At 30.8% G+C, this 11,502-nt stretch overlaps 1 long non-coding RNA gene across 1 annotated transcript; it reads right to left on the bottom strand.

The window, feature by feature from the left end:
- Nucleotides 1-6,384: 6,384 nt before the first annotated feature.
- On the bottom strand, nt 6,385-7,117 carry LOC118491401. The gene is made up of 4 exons (XR_004891641.1): nt 7,051-7,117; nt 6,856-6,968; nt 6,714-6,782; nt 6,385-6,605 (listed from the first exon to the last, which is right to left on the bottom strand). It is a non-coding gene; the product is annotated as an uncharacterized LOC118491401 (long non-coding RNA).
- Between the last annotated feature and the right edge of the window lie 4,385 nt (nt 7,118-11,502).

Below are 11,502 nucleotides of genomic sequence, written 5' to 3'. Positions count from 1 at the left end.
CATATACTATACCAGACACCATCATACATTACCACTATGCATAATATATATATATATATATATATATATATATATATATATATATATATATATATATATATATATATATATATATATAAATATGCACATGTGCATTGGCAGCATAATCATTTATGTCACAACAATAAACACTTGTGTATTTCTAACATATACTATACTAACTACCATATAACATTTGAAAACATTGCAAACTGATTATAATCATCCGGAAACACATCATATATCACCACTATGCATACTAATTCACCTTATGACCATGTGCATTTCCAACATATACTATACCATATTACATCAAATTACTGAATTAACGATCGTATAGTTGTAATCGTCCAATAAACAAATATAGATTATCAATAAAAAATAACTAACATATAAACCACCATACAAAAATAACCACAATTTTCAATATAACACGTTCTATGCAACTTTCTTTCATTAATGGTGGAAGTTTTCCACCGTCTCGTCGCCCTTGTCATCCATCACATCATGCTTTTTACTTGTCCTATTCCTTGTACTTCTTTCTCCTACAATAACTGCACATGACAGCAATAATTGAAACATAACATAACCGAAATGCAATTTCAATTAGTATTTGCATTAAACACCTTTTTTCATCACCGTAAACCATATGCATTTGTGCATCTATATGCATTTGTGCATCTATATGCACTTTGTGCATCAATATGCACATGTGCATCACATGTCATTGTCATTATGTACTTGTGAATCAATATGCACATATGCATCACATATTCTTATAATGATATTTAAAATCAATCCATATGTAAAGTTCAATGTTATGTGCTCAAATTCAATATGCATATATGCATCACTTTAAACAACATCAACAGAATCTAATTACACAAAATCATAATCACTTTAAACAACAACATCAACAGAATCTAATTACACAAAATCATAAACACGTATATTAAACAAAATTACTCATGTTCGCTATGCACATGTGCATCACATGAAACAATAACATCATCATATTCTAATTACACAAAATCACAATAACAGCATCATATCCTAATTACACAAAATCATGTATGTTACACAAAACTGCCCAAGTTCACTATGCACGTGTGCATTACCTAAAACAACAACACCAGCATATTCTAATTACACAAAATCATCTACACGTATCCTAAACAAATCTGCTCAAATTCACTATGCACATGAATGATATTATTAACTTTATTTGCTCAAATTCACTATGACACACTCATTGAATCATCTATTCTTATAATCACGTTGCCCTAATTACGAACAGATTAAAAATCCACAATGCTTATAATCACGTTGCCCTAATTACGAATGGATGAAGAATGTACAATCGATGATTATGTTCCTAATATATATAATACGACTAATTTTGGACGAACTTTGGGAACTAACCTCGATTATATGACTATCGGCTTGTAAAATCTCAGATCTGAGATAAAATCTCAATCCAGATGCTTAAATATGGTGAACTGCTTCAATATGGTGAACTGGTGAACTGATGACGGTGAAGTGATGATGTATTTGAGATGATGATGTAATCAATGAACTGCCGAGTATTGTTGAGAGATTCAGGGACGAACTGTTGAGTATTGTTGAGAGATTCAGGTTGAAGGTTAAGAAATGTTGAGGGATCTGGATCTAATCAGAGGTTAGAGAGAGTGGACGTGAAAGTTTGTATTAAATGTAATTTAATTTGTGCTTGAAGTCCAATAGTTTAAAAGTTGTTTGGTATTTACAAAATTGCCCCTGTTCACATTGGTTCTCGCGGTTCACGCAATAATGGTGGTTCTCGCATGAACCCTGCCCTATATATATATATATATATATATATATATATATATATATATATATATATATATATATATATATATATGGCCAGGATCATTTCAGAACCATAAATATTTACAGAACTCGCAGAACTCCTAATAAACAATCTTTTTATTTATATATTTTTATGTTTAGGATAATTTTATCATTTATTATGTATATTTTTACGATTACATACATGTTAAGAGTAATTTTATCATTTTTTATATGTAATTTTATAATTACACATATGTAAACTAGTTTTTTTACATATATGTAATTAGTTATGACACATATATATAATTTTGGCAATTAAACATATGTAAACTACTTTTAACATGTATGTAATCAAAGAAATACATATAATAGATGATAAAAAGATCCTAAATACAAAAACGTATATATAAAATGATTGTTTATTAGGAGTTCTGAAAGTTCTGTAGTATATATATATATATAGGGTGGCGTTATTGTAAAAAAGGGTTTTTTTTTGTGAGAAGTGTAAGAAGTGTTTTAAACACTTAGATTTTGTAGTTAATAGTTAAGATCAAAAAAGACTTGAAAGATAAATTATGTTTTATTTTTTTGACTAATTTGGCTAGATTGGGGGTAATAGTGTTTTTTTGTTTAAATAAAGAAACTGCCATCAACCTTCATGCATATGCAAGTTTCCCCCGTCTTTTTAAAACATCAGTAACTTTTTATACGTAACATTTAAAAAAAATACATCATAATAACGAGCGTTTTTTTATCTTTAATAAGAGTACCATATGACTATACTTATATAGAGAAAAAAATTACATTTCAATCGGATGTTTTAGTCCATGGTGTTGTGTCTATGTTTATACAATGGTGTTTTAATTGTATTGTGATTCAAGGCATAATGTTTTAAGCATTTGGAAACATTGTATTGTGATTCAACTTAGGGTGTTTTAACATCTGAAATCTGGAAACATTGTATTGTGATTCAAGTCATGGTGTTTTAATATCTAGAATAGCAATACAATCATCCCCAGATGGTGTTAAAACATCATGACTTGAATAGCAATACAATCATTCCAGATGTCAAAACACCATGACTGTATTACGATTCAAGTTGTGGTGTTTTTGGAATCTGTATGATGTTTGATACCTATAAAATAAAAAATAAAAACATTCCAGATGTTAAAACACCAGGATCAGATATTGATATGTAAAAAAAAAATTATCTCCTAAAATAACTCCTAAAGTGGGTACAATTTATTTTATAATTAAATTGGTTTTTGAAGTTAATTATCTTATTACCCTTAATTCATAAAATTAAATAATGCCATGTGTCGTCTCCATAATATTTCTTATAAACTTCACCCTTTTTAAAAAAACCTGAACCTATACACAACCATGCAAGACTTCTTCAGTTTAAAAGACAACAAGTGTGGGAACCTGTTCCATTACCAAAGGATACATGTTCAATTGGTAAAAACACACACATATATAGTCTTAAAGAAAAGAAGATAATGGGAGGGTATAAAAGAAATCCTACATTTATTTACTTTCTCTCTCCACATGTAAGGCACATGACAATTCTCCCCATAAATTTAAAACGTCCATAATTTTTTCATACAACATTTTTTTAGAAAAAAAATTCATCTTAAGAACAAACGTTTTTTATCTTTAATATGAGTATGATATTGCTATGTAAAAATAAAATACAAAATTTTATTTTTACTAGGTTTTCTTTACATTGTATTAAAGATTTAGATCATTGTGTTTGTTACCTGGTTTTGGTCATTATGTATTTACTAGGGCTTCTATACATTGTGTTATTATTAAAACTTATAACACGATGTTAATTTGGGTTTAGGCTACTGTGTTTTTATCAAAACCTTTTACATAATTTATGACACAATGAAGATGGTGCTGTATTTGAGTTTTCTATACATTGTGTTATTGGTTATGATTATTCTGTTTTATTATGTTGTCCATTCTGTTTTTGTTTTGTTGTTCATTGTGTTTTAATTTGTTGTTCATTGTTTTTATTATGTTGTTCATTGTGTTTTTAGTCTGATGTCCATTGTGTTTTACTTTGTTATTTATTGTGTTTTTTTGTTGTTGTCCATTCTGTTTAATCTGATGTCCATTGTGTTTTTTCTCTGTTGTTCATTGTGTTTTTATCTGCTATTATTAATTGTCTTTTTAATCTACTTTCCATTGTTTTTTTAGTTTGATACTCATTGTGTTTTACGTTATGTTCATTGTGTCTTTTATCTGTTTTCATCGATTTTTGTTTTTGGTTTACTTTCCATTGTGTTTTGTGTTTAAAACTCACTGTGTTTTACGTTATGTTCATTGTGTAATGCGCAACTGGGTTTTCGATTATTTTTTTAAACTATAACAATAGGGTACTCATATTAAAGATAAAAAACGCTCGATTTTATGGTATAATTAAAAAAACAAATGATGTATAAAAAAGTTACGGACGTTTAAAAAGTGAGGGGGACGGGATAACATGTGACTTGCATGTGCATATTCTTTTAATTATTTTGGACAAAATTACCCTTCCCTCTTGATTCCTCTTTGAACACTTGTCACTCTATGGTAGCTTCTTATCCTTTTTATTTTTAAATCTTTTGTATTATATATACTAGCGGTAAGACCCGTGTGCAAACACGGGTGGTTTCTTAGAAAACCATGCATAACACATTTTATTAAACGACAAATGACTATAATAAAAGCACACATGTATTTATTGATTTATACTCAAGTACATATACATACCCATTGTAATAGAAGTGATGAAGAAGTAAACATGCACACCTAAGTGAAGTAAATTACATAATCATGTAATCCCAAAGTTGCTAGTATAATGTTACCTATTCGCCTTTGAAGCGGCAGAGTTCTTAAGAACAACATAACTTACAACCTTTTATAAATATATGCCTATATTTATCAAAAACAAACTAAATATATGACTAAATTTATCAAAATTTGCTCTGGAAACATGCACTACACCTTGGCATTGGTAACCTTCATTCATGTCTTCCATCCAGTGAACCATGATTTTAGCCTTTGGGTCAATCCGGCTTCCTTAGTGTCACTTTCGGTGTCGGTGTCACTATCTCTCGAATCCTGCATATGTTGTAGTATCGGGTTGAAAGTAGTCTAAAGTAAAGTTAATAGAATTTAAAAAAATAGCAAAAATGTGTTGATAGAATTTAAAAAAAAATAGAATTCCACCTTAACATATGCTACATTCTTCCCATAAGCTTGCAACCCTCTCACATGAAAATCACAAAAATTCAATATAAAGTGACATGTCTGCCCATTATCATCATTACAATTTAATTGATGAGATTACTTGAGCTCGGTAATTCATCTACTTTGCCTTCTTTTAACCAATTACAAATAACAATTATGAATTTATTCATTTAACGCAATCATGATAAATGAAAACATGTCAGCTTACTGCTTTCGAAGCTTCCTCAGAAGTCGAGAATGAAACAAAACCAGTTCCTTTGCTAGCTCCATTAGGATCTCGCATGAGCTGTTCATAAAAAAAAATCAAAATAAAATAAATTCACAGTTCAAGAGCTTATTTTATGTACAAATCTAAACTTCATCCTGGCTTGACTCTTGTAATGCTGTTTGACCACTGTTTGACCAAAATTAAACCACTGTTTGAAAAAAAAAGGTTTGTTTGACCAAAGTCAAACAACTGTTTGCAAAAATATAATTCTTAGTGGTTCAAAAGTCTGTTTGACCAAAGTTAAAACACTGTTTGACCAAAGTCAAACTACTGTTTGCAAAAAAAGCAACCATTGTTTTCTCCACAAAACATTTTTTTTACCCAACAGTGGTTTCAAACATCTATTTCATCTATCTGTTGACCCAACAGTGGTTTAAAAGTGGTTTCAAAACACTATTTTAATCCAAAAGTGGTTTCAAACACTGTTTTCATCCATCTGTTAGTAGATGATTATCGATTGATGTTCATTCGTTTAAGAGTCTAGAGAAATTAAAACTGAGAAGTGAGGCTCACCATCGAGATGTTCAAGACTTTGTGAGGTACCAACGACGGATGATATTGACATTCGTGGTTGATTTCTAAAATCGATTATCAAGAATCAATATTAGTGATTTGATTTCCAACATTGCCTCTTCATTTCCGTTTCCCCGTCTAGACGACTGCCCAACTGCTTTGGTTTTAAAACTGAATAAACAGATACATAAGTAGCAGGAAAAACAATGATAACCTAGAAGATCAAAGATTAATATGTTCTTAATTTTGCTTATCATCAATGTCTTGAGTATTCAAATAGTGATCGACTAATTAATAGAGAACTAATTCCATATATACTAAGTCAAAAGACTACAAAACCTTCAATATCAATATCACATGCACAATCTAAAGCTAAGAAACAAAGACCTCTGTAAAAAAATATTTTTTTGCTTACTTTGTCACGTAGAAAGACAATGACGGCAAATACGCACCAACAATCGCTGAACAAAAACAACTACTAAAGTAATTGTGTCTACCCACAAACAGCATTCAGATAAAAAAAAATCAAAACAATGATCCTAAAACTAATCCATATAACCAAAAAAAGACTATAAGGTGCTAAAACATACACAATTTGCTAAAACATCCATTTAAAGTGTTAGCTGCTGTGGCAAGTTGGTTAATCTCTACATAAATGTGTTGAAGTTTCGGACATCAAAGAGCTACAAATATCACACTCTTGACTGCTTCCTTCAGGTCAATGGGACAATTTCTACAATAGTACAACCAAATATCATTCAAGATTGATCAAAATAACAGTAAAAATCAACATTAATTAAAAATAATGTTCATATTATTTTAAATAAATAAGCTAGCTTACTTTTGGGACTCAATAATGGGAAATCTAGCTAGTTCACAGCATCTTCTCTTCCCTAATTACATGTTCAACCTGATAAAACATCAAGGATGATTATTAATTCAACTTAGATGAAGCACTAAACCCAAAAAATCAAACGACATACTCGAATTTGTGCCATACGGTCCTCGCCAGTCTCAAGCAACTGAGCCAGCTCCCTCTTCATCTATTAAATCTGTACTCCTTTCTTACTTTTCATCAATTTAATCCCAGATGTAGCTAATTTCAACACCGTTTTAATGAATAATCAATCAAACAACAAAAACACCAAATTTAGCTACTAAGAGCAAATCGAGTGTACCTATACGAATATTAGGGATTTTTAACTGCAAAATTACTGAATTAGAATGGAATAACCACCAAGCAGCCACAACACCTATGAAACCCGATCCACAGTTGAAAAAAATAATAAGTCGATACGAATAACGAAACTGACACTAACTGACCAGAGACGAACCTGAAATCATGTTATTCTCATTGTTCGCCCATCATTTTCTTCTATTCGCCTTATTACCTTCATTCGTAATCCCCTTTCCCCTCTGAATCATTGGTAAGATTGACCTAGATATTAATAGCAATTGCGTTGAACTGAATACTGAAAGCCATTGCACACATTTAAGATTAGCCGAGATTTCATACTTGTGTTAGTGGAATATAACTGTATGCATTTAATGGGTTCTTCCTATTAACACTGGCATTTCGTGCAGTATGTTGAGTATGGAACCGAGGGCAACATTCTGCTTCTGGAGACCTGTTTGGACCACTTCAAAGTTTTTGAAAAGGACTTGAAAAGTACTCATCTGGAACCTGTGGTTGCGTCAGTTTTTAGAAAATTGTTGGAAAAGCCGCAGTTTAGTACTGTATTCTAAATGTCAGTAAGGCCAACAGCAATCACTGAGGAATTTTTGGTTAATTTTTCTGTTGCTCTACATTTGTCGGCACATGAGAAGCTTGGATTTGGTCTTGCTTTAACAGCTTCAGAAAATAATGACATCAGAATGGCTGGTGAGCTTTCTTATTGTTTTGTAATCTTCTTAATGCTCTATGTTTTTGCCGATATGATAATTATATCCCTTTTTGCAGGAAGAAATTTCTGTATGAGGCAAATTGAGGAATTATGTGCTGCCAGTGCCTCTCTATAAATTGTTGACTATGTTCAGGATGCATTGTTGTTTCTTAATAAATCCGAAGCCTCCACTGCAAGCTATCTACCAACTGTAAATTACACAAAATAGCAAAAATAAATTAATTAAATTAAAAATAATAATCAGTTTTATCATGAGATATAAGTGTTAAGGGTCATGAAGCGAACCATTTTGTACGCTTTGGATGCACGTCTTGAAATTGGTCTATGTGATAACGATGAAAGAATCAGATAAACGGCTTTACTAAAACGGGATATCAATATAATGTATGGATGTGATGTCAGTGTGATAATAAGATCTTTAAGTATTTGATAAATCCAGATAAATCAAGATATTAATAATTTAACTGATATTAGATGAAGTGACAAAAAGGAATATTTTTTAAAGAGAGTTGAGACGGTTTATGTAATGGAAATAAACTCAAATTAGATTAAAATATTATCTAAAACAAATTATTTGACCTCTAAATAATAGATAATTAGAAGCACACTCTATTTATATGCATATCAATAACTCATTAGTGTGACTTCACGTCATGATAATCGATTCCAAAACGCAAATATCACAATGAAAGATGATCAGAAGCACACTCTATTTTTTGTTCTGTCACACTTACAGCTAGTATGTCATCTATCTCATTTTGCAGCCTCCACTGCAAGCTATCTACCAACTGTAAATTACACAAAATAGCAAAAATAAATTAATTAAATTAAAAATAATAATCAGTTTTATCATGAGATATAAGTGTTAAGGGTCATGAAGCGAACCATTATGCAGTTGTTATCTCTTGTTCGGTTTGATGAGAATTCAGGATTTAAAAAAACGAAATCCTATAACACATATCTCCTTGTTGCCCAAAATAAAAACCCAGCTTAGTCAAATCTTTGACAGATCGATTTCATGCCAAACAATCAACATATCAAATTGCGATAAACTCAACAAATAAACAGTATCAGTTGCAAATAGATTACTTGAAACCCATTAGTAAGTTGTTTCGAGGTATGAGAAACTGAAATCAACTGCAAATAGATTCACAGAGTCATAATATCAAACACAAGAGTAGCAATTTTGTGTAAAATGAAGTGATAGTCGATGATAATGTGTAATTTCAAGATCTGATAACTCAACAGAATCACTAATAATGTCGATTCTAGTAATTACAAAAGGAATATAGATTAAAAAAAGGATAAAAATTGAACCACAAACCTAAAACTTTGAGTACTACTTCCCCTAATCTGTTCTTCCAGTATCTCCAGCTTTGAGTACTACTTCCCCTAATTTGTATGCGTCCAAATAGATGCATATGAACAACTTATTCAGATGTATACGTTGGGTCTTGGTCGCCATTGAATCCTCCAAAGTAAGAAATTTGGAGTTTAGATTTAGGCTTTATGTAATCAGTTAAACAATATCCGAGTGAAACGTACCGAGAGAGAGAGGAGAAATTGAAACCGTAGAGAGAGAGTTAGGGTTTATGTTTGTTATGAGGATTTGAAATAAAAAAAACTTTTTATATAGTTTAAATTTTGAATCTGGAGCCAGAATTTTGAAATTTGAATTGGCCAGAGGTTTGAAGCATGAATGGAAGGCAGAGGTTTGATGAATAATGACAGACCTTTGCCCTTTTGAATAAGGGCAGAGCTTTGAAATATGAGGGAGGGTTAGAGCTTTGCCCTTTTGTATATGTGGGCAGACCTTTGAAAAGGTGATTGTGGGCCAGATTTTGAATTTTAAAGTCTTTTAGTATTAAGCTTTATGATGCAATAATGACATAAGAAAAGCATTGTTGGACAGCCTCTATGGCTGCCACATCAGTTTTTCTTATATCATTGGGATTTCTCCTTTTATAGAAAGTATAGATTAAATTAAAAAACTCATATAAAACATAAACTTATATCTTAGGCTTATTTAAAATTACCAATCTCATAAGTTATAACTTAAGTCCCTTAGGTATTAGCCCAACATCCATTCTAGTTTTAAAATGATAATAATAATAAAATTAAAAATAACAACACAACAACAATGAACTGCAAAAAAATAGTTTACATTATTTATTTCGTTAAGACTTAAGGAGCACGTGTTTTGGGCCTTCCATAGGGTATCTAAATTCTTAGGACTGGCCCTAACTGTACAATTTTGCCTTTTGTGACTTTTTCTTTATTTTTTATATTTTTTTGCTTTTAACTATTATACGTTTCATTTTTTTAAAAATTTATCATAAAGCATTTTTCATATTTAATTTCAACACTATAACATTTTACTATTTTAGAGTTTTGTCTACTATACTTTTCATCTTTTACAAATATGTCACAAAGCTTCAACACTATAACATTTTAGGCTTTGATCCCTATACTTTTCATCTTTTACAAACTATTTGTTTATGTTTCATTTTAAATTTTGTGAGTTAATATGCTGTAACACGCGTCTGTGGTTCAACGATTTTACATCTATTTTTCCCGTTTAACAAACGGCCCCGTTGCAACTCGTTGGTCCTAGTTTGACTTATTTTCTTTTTTCTATGTTTTACATTTCGCTCTAATTTTTGCGTGTTAACACGTCACAAAGGGCGTGCATGGTTCAACATTTGTACATCTACTTTTCATTCGGTTTATTAGTTTACTTGCCCCGCAGCAACACACATGTAACAGCCACGTTGCAACTCGTAGGTCCTAGATTGACTTATGTTCTTTTTTCTATGTTTTATGTTTGGCTCTAATTTTTGTGCGTTAACACGTCACAACGAACATGTATGATTCAACATTTTTACATTTATTTTTCATTCGCTTTATTAGTTAAATGATCCTGTCCTAACATACGGGTCCCAAATACTGTTTTTACATCTCTTTAATAACTTATGTTTGATGGGATAAATATTTTCTTAATCGAGATAAATTGCAAATTAGTCAAAAACTGTTTTATCTATTTGACTCACATACTAACAAGTGGCACTAGCCAACATAAAATAAGTTGAGTCGTAGATGAATCAACTCCTACGATGTGTACCGCGTTTGCATTGACTTAACCAACACTTATTTAAAAACCGTTTGGTGGTTTGAAATTTAAATTAAAAAATAAATAAGACGTCATCATATTTCCATTTCCAATATCTCGTTCATGTTTTTTATTGGTTGACATGGATGGTCAACAAGTGATCAGGCTTCTTTATTTTTATTTTTTTCATTCTTCAATATATATAGTTTATATATCATCAAAAGCGTATTTCTTCATCAAAAGGGTATGTGGTTGAATGGTTTCAACGTTTGCAGAATGAAAGCACCTGGGTTCCACACCCGGCCAGTGCCAGTTTATCTACAGTTAAAATTAACAAACCTTTTTTTTTTTTTAAGATTATATAATAAAAAAACTCTGAACTTTACCTAATTTTGTTAAAAATCATTTTTTAGGTTAGTTTACGCTGCTACTCTTAAATTTTAACAAAGTTACTCTATAGTTCCTAAACTTCATTAAAAAAAATTCTATGGCAAGCGTATTTTTATCTACGTCTCAATGTCATTTTTATTATGCGATCATGTTATAAGTAGTATGTACAAGTAGACGAAACACAAGCGTGCATGTTATCAAACTAGAAAATATTCGGCTTAGTGTGC

This window comes from Helianthus annuus, chromosome 4 (genome assembly GCF_002127325.2).
Source record: "Helianthus annuus cultivar XRQ/B chromosome 4, HanXRQr2.0-SUNRISE, whole genome shotgun sequence".
Taxonomy (NCBI): Eukaryota; Viridiplantae; Streptophyta; class Magnoliopsida; order Asterales; family Asteraceae; genus Helianthus; species Helianthus annuus.
This window is presented reverse-complemented; position numbering and strand designations above follow the sequence as displayed.